Consider the following 6266-nt stretch of genomic DNA (forward strand, 5'->3'; position numbering starts at 1 on the left):
ACACCCTTCCTTGAAGCCTTCTCTGACTACCTGAATCCACACCCCGTTCTTCTCTCCACTAGCAGGCCTTTCCACAGTCACCATCCAGGGATTAGCCCCAGGTCTTTTTTAAGTAGCTCTGACATCAGAATAATAATCAATGAGAATAAAATCAGTCTATGTTTGTCACCATGTCATTTAAAAACCCCTCAGTGGAGAATCCTCAGAGCTGGAGGGTGTATGGGTAGTTGGATGTTTGGGGACACCCCCGGGAGCAAGGGGCTGTCCTTCAGAGCAGCCAGCACTGATGGGCAGCAGTATACTTGAGCCACGGCCATGTAAATGTATGGATAGAAAAGATAAGCAGTGCTGTCAAAAGTGAGACCCCCCAAAAAATGAAAAAAGGAAGAAGGCCCAGTCACAAACCACAGAAGCAGCTGCCCAGCAAGAAGCTGGGGCTCCCTGCCTGCCACCCTGTGCAGGGCGCCTGGTCTGCTAATGACTAACGATTGATGATTCCCCAGGGTCTGTAGAGGAGGGCACCTCTGTCTGGGGAAGAGGGTGCATAAAGTCTTCCCAGAAAGGGGTCATTTAGTGGGAGACCTCAGTGAGCCTGCGGCAGGTTCGGAGATGCTGGTCAAGGGCTGATGAGAGGAAGGGGCCCTGGCCAGGCTGTGAGAGCAGAGCCCAGGGGGCTGGAGTGGCCAGCCGGCCCAGGGGTCTCATCCCTGCCACTGTGTGTCAGTGTTTAGGCTGAGCCATCTGAGCTCCCAGCTGGGTTTGTGGTGGTGACAGCTCTGGGTTTGCTGGCTGTTTTACAGAGACATACCAGAGGCGCCTTCATCTCCACGACACGTCTCCCAGCTCACAAGAGGCTGGGCCCTTCCGGGAAGGCTCCGAGGGCAGTGAGTCCAGCCGGGTGTGGATTGTTGCAAGCCTGACTCTCCCGGGGCTGATCTGACCCTGCGGAGGGCTGGCCCTTTCCCAGGTTGGCCTCAGAGGATGAGGAAAGTGACTTTCGTGGCAGGCTCACAAGGCCTTCTCTTTCCTCTCCCAGTCCCTGGTCTAGATGTGTCGCTTATGGAAGTCGGGCCGAGCACCCGAGGAACCACTCAGCTTCTGTGCGCTGAGCACTCACCCCGGGCCAGGCCGTCTGAGCACAGAGCATTTCCACCCCCACACATGGCGAGCCAGGGGAACCACGTGGAGTCAGCTGCACAAGCGTTCACTGGATCTGTCAAGTGTCAGGGTTCTAGGACTCAGGGCACAGGTTCTAGACCTGTGAGATCTACCTCAATTTAAATTAAGTTAAAGTCTAGACAGTTTAAAATTCACTTCCTCACTTGCACTAGTCACAATCCAAGGGCTCAATTGACACTGTAACTAGTAGTGGTCACCATACTATGTAGTGCAGTTACAGAACATTTCTATGGTTGTAGAAAGTTCTACTGAACTTTCTATAGTGGCACTGAGCTAAATTCAAATCTTAGCTCCTTCTGGAAGCTGTGTGACTTTTCCCAAGTTAGTGAGCCTCTCTGAACCCTTTCCTGCATCTATAAAGCCCATATTCTTGATATCATGTCATACTTCCTTCCACTTGAGTATGTTAGTTGGAGCAAAGTGTAAACTTGAAACCCCCAGCAAGTTCAAATTAGGTTTTCAAATTAGTTAGGACTCTTGTTAGTAAGTTACAGGAAATTAAACCAAGCTGGAATAGGTAAAAAGGGAATTTATAAGCAGGGCTGACTGCATAACTTGTGGGCCCCAGTGCCAAATGGACATGTGCACAGCCCAGGGTATCTTTGTATACAAAGCAGGAAAAAGTGCATTGAAGACCTTAAAACATATAGCTTTTTTTCCTTTCTACTGTAGCTCCTTAACTTATCATGGTTTTAAAAAAATTGCTATTTAGAGGCTGGGGTTGTGACTCAGAGGTAGAGCACTTGCCTCACATGTATGAGGCACTGGGTTCGATTCTCAGCACCACATATAAATAAATGAATTTTAAAAAAAAGGTCCATCAAAAACTAAAAAAAAAAAAAAAAAACCATTTAAAAAATTTGCTATTTAAAGTCACTTTTAAGTAAACAAAATAAATATTAGCATGAATTTCGCTGTTCATCTCTTATGTTATGCAATGTCAGTTTTAATTGCAAATATAAGAGCATTTGATTCATATGTGAAATCATCAAAACTACACAACTTTGTATTTCGTAGCTCATACATGTTGTTATGGTTTGCACCTGGGAAGTCCCCCAGAGTCTCATCTGCTAAAAACATGGTTCCCAATGCAGCAATGTACAGAGGTTGGGCTTTTAGGAAATGATTGGATCATGAGGACTCTGACTTCATCAATGGATCAATCCATTTGATGGATTAATAATTTGAATGGTCTACTGGGAAGTGGAACCTAGTTGGAGGAAGTAGGTTACTAGAGGTCTGTCCTGGAGGGATTTATCTGCCTCTCTCTCTCTCTCTCTCTCTCTTCTGGCTGCCATGAGCTGAGCAGCTTTCCTCCACCACACCCTGCTGCCATGATGTTCTGCCTTACTTCAGGCCCAAAACAATGGAGCCGGCCAACCATGGACTGAAGCCTCTGAAACCATGAGCCAAGATAAACCTTTCCTTCTCCAAGTTGTTTGTGTCAGGTATTTTCATCACAGTGACCAAGAGCTAACACACGTGTAATATTTTATTTTTACTGGAATAGTGGAAATGCTGTGCAAAGTAAGTCCACTGTTTTTATTTCACTTCTTGATACATACACATTCTATCATCTGCCCTTTCCTTCTATGCCATGGTTTTCAGTGTAAGTGCTTGGCTATGCACGGAAGTGATGTAAGAAAGGACACGGTTTCCTTGTTTGGGAGTATGTTTCTTAGAATGCCATTTTCTCCTTTCTGTGTCCAAAGCAAGTTCTGTTTTGGAGAGCTGTCAGTGCCTCTGCTTATGTGGTCCTAGACTGACATGCTTACCTTGAACCTGATTTGAGTTTTGCTGAACTCCCATGCCTTCCCAACTGTTCTAGTTTAGATATGAGGTGTCCCACAAAATCTCCTATGTTAATGCAGGAATATTGAGAAGTGAAATGACTGGATTGTGAGAGCTGTAACCTCTGGTTTGAATGGACTGACAGGGTGGTAACTGTAGGCAGGTGGGGTGTAGAGGTGGGTCACTGGGGCATGCTCTGGAAGGCTTCATCTTCCTTGTGGCCCCTTCCCTGCTCCCTCTCTCCCTCTTTCTGCTTTCTAATCCTGCCATGAGCTGAGCAACTTTCCTCTGCTGAGCCCTTATCCCAAGATGTGCTGCTTCACCTTGGGCCCAGAGCAATGGAGTCAGCCGTCCAAGGACTGAGACCTCTGAAACCAGGAGCCCCAAATAAACTTTCCCTCCTCTATGTTGTTCTTGTTGGGTATTTTGTTCACAATGATGGACAAGCTGACTAAAACACCAGCTGACCAGAATTCTATACCCGAGGGGTATTGCACATTGTGAGATGGCATGCCAGGGACTGATGGTGGATGTCCATGTACCTCCTCTGCTCCTAGGTGGGCTCCACTGTGCCATCACACTTTGCTTATAAAACACAAACTCAAAGATAAAATGATTGAGAATTTAAAGATGGTGACAGCAGAACATTTAGCCAAACCTGGGGCCCTGTGTAACTGCATTGGTCACATGCCATGAAAGCATTCCTGCTTCGGAGGCTGGGTCCATGAGGGTTTCACAGAGCTGGAGGGCAAGAGTGGGTGATAACTGAACTGCAAAGACCCTTTGAGCCAGGTGCTGGATGGTTAGAATTCTCCCTCCCACCAGCTCTTCCTTCTGCATGCCTGATCCCCTCAGTCATTCTTCATTCACCACTTGCCTGCTTAGTGGCTGTATAGGGTACTGACCCTGCAACCAAATAATTTGTGCATAGATCCTGGCTTCTTCACCAACCATCTGTGTGACTTTAGGCAAGTTACCCATGCCTCAGTTAGTTTTCTCACAAGAAGTGTGGGGGTGACAACGTTCTATCATAGAAGGTTGTTGTGAGGAGGAAATTAACGACATGTGTTAACCTTAGGACACTTGTCTGATCATAGTAAGTGCCATCTATGTACATGTTACTATTACTGTGTGCCAGGCAGATTTCAGATAGGGAAGATACTGTAATATCGTGACAGTTCAGCTTATCATTCTTCAACCTCATGATAGGTTTATCAGGGTGTAATCTCATTGTAAATGGAGGAGCATTCAGATTTACCATGGTTCAGCTTATAATTTTTTGAATTTACAATGGGTTTGATGAGGTATTATGTGCATTTTCAACCTCTGATATTTTCAACTTATGATGATTTATTAGGATGTAACCAGTACTTTCTATCGTTGGCTTACTGATAGTAAGGAAAGAACAAAATAGGTCCAGTACCAAAAAAAAAAAAAGAAAAAGAAAAAAAAAGAAAGAAGAAAGAAGAAAGAAAAAAGGAAAAGGAATCATGGGGAGGTTAATAGTTTGTCAAGAGGCATCTATAAATAGAAATGGACAACAATCCCTGCTCTCAAAGAGCTTACTTTTGATGATGATAGTTGAGTTATTCTCTCTCTAATGGATTCATTTCCACTACTGCTGGGGACCACCTGGAGAGAATGTGGCCACCAGCAGCTGTTTCACTCCAGTTCCACAATCCTCAGGGAATCGTTCTGATTGGCTCAGCTTAGACCGTTGATCTGTGGCCAGGAGGGCAGGGGGCCGGGTTCCGTTGTTATAGATTGCTGCTTCCACTAAGCGGATGTGCGTGGCAGCAATTAGGAAAGTGGGTGCACCAGGAAGACCGCAGGGTGCTCAGTGCCTTGTCTAGTCACTCGGGTCCTGTTTCATTAAACCTTAACTTTCTTCTCTTTCTCTGTAAACCTGCTCCATCACTTGGGGTCCAAAGCTGAAGGTGTTTTATTGCCCTGTCTTCTGGATGTCTGCCTTCCCCTTCGAGGTGGCAGGTACCTGAGGTCCACCACAGTGGGCACCGAGCAGATTTTGGTCCAGGTGATCTCTCACCCCTTCTCAGCCCACTGCTTCTCACTTGTTTGGGAGACACAGCCACCAGCCAGATTAGGGAGCCAGGTTCAGTAACCAGGCCTAAAACCCTCAGGGAACCCTGGAGCCATTGCGGCTCATTGCCTGAGGTCCTAGAGGGTAAGGACCTGGGGAGTAGCTGCCTGAAGAGGAACAGAAGGTCTTCCTCTCCCTGCTCGGTACTGCCAAGCATGGGAGCAGGGCTGAAAGAACCGTTCCTGAAGCCCCGAGCTCCTTTATGGTGTGGAACGTCTCTCCCTCCCACTTAGCTAGGCAGTCAACAGGCAAACCCGGTGCAGCCGGGGCCAAGGCTCTTGCCACCTACTCCTCTGGCTGCCAGGTGCTCATTTTCTTTGAAGATGCTGAGGTTGGTGGTTGCTGAATGCAGAGGTAGGCTCAGGGCCACAGGACAGCTATCTGCAGGGCCACAGTGGCCAGTGACTGGTGAAAGACAGATCTTGGGGAATTATGATCACATATGTTAAGGAATCATATTAAGGAATTGAACAGGTAATGGATTCAGCATAGATTTCTGGAAAAAGTAAAGATGAGAGTGGGTCAGAGCACCCAAGGCTCTGGGCAGAGGGTGAGACAATCAGGAGAAGTCAAAAATTAAGGGTCTCATTTTGATACTGCAGAACAATTTTGGGATGTCATTTGACCTCCCTGAGCTTCAGCTTCTTCTGCTCAAAGTCAATTCCTTACTTCATGAAGGCTTGATGAGGCTGCAAGTTCAGAGTGTGTGGTGGTCAAGAGCATGGGCTCTGGTCTCAGACAGATCTGGATGGAAGCCCCAGTCCTGCTATTAACCAGCTGTGTGACCTTTACGCCTCACTGCTCTGAGTCTAACTTTCCTCGTCTCCGAAATGAGAACATTACCTGTACCCAACTCACAGGGTTTAAGGAAGTTTCAATAGAATCTTACACAAAAATAATACAGAGCTTGGCATGTACTAACTGCTTAATAAATGGTTGTGAAACAGGGAGACCCCAATCAAGAAAGCTTTGGCGAATTTATTGAAAGTTCTTTCACCTTTCCTCATTCCTACCAACTCTCTCTGTTTTATGTGTTGCTGGGGATCAAACCCAGGATCTTACACAGGCTAGGCAAATGCTGTACCTGTGAGCCATATGCCTAGTCTCATGTCACTATCCCTCCCCCCACCCTCTTTTTTTTTTTTTTTTTTTTTTTTTAAGTACTAGGGCTACAACTCAAGGGTGTTCTACCTCT

Source organism: Sciurus vulgaris (genome assembly GCF_902686455.1).
Source record: "Sciurus vulgaris genome assembly, chromosome: 1".
Taxonomy (NCBI): domain Eukaryota; kingdom Metazoa; phylum Chordata; class Mammalia; order Rodentia; family Sciuridae; genus Sciurus; species Sciurus vulgaris.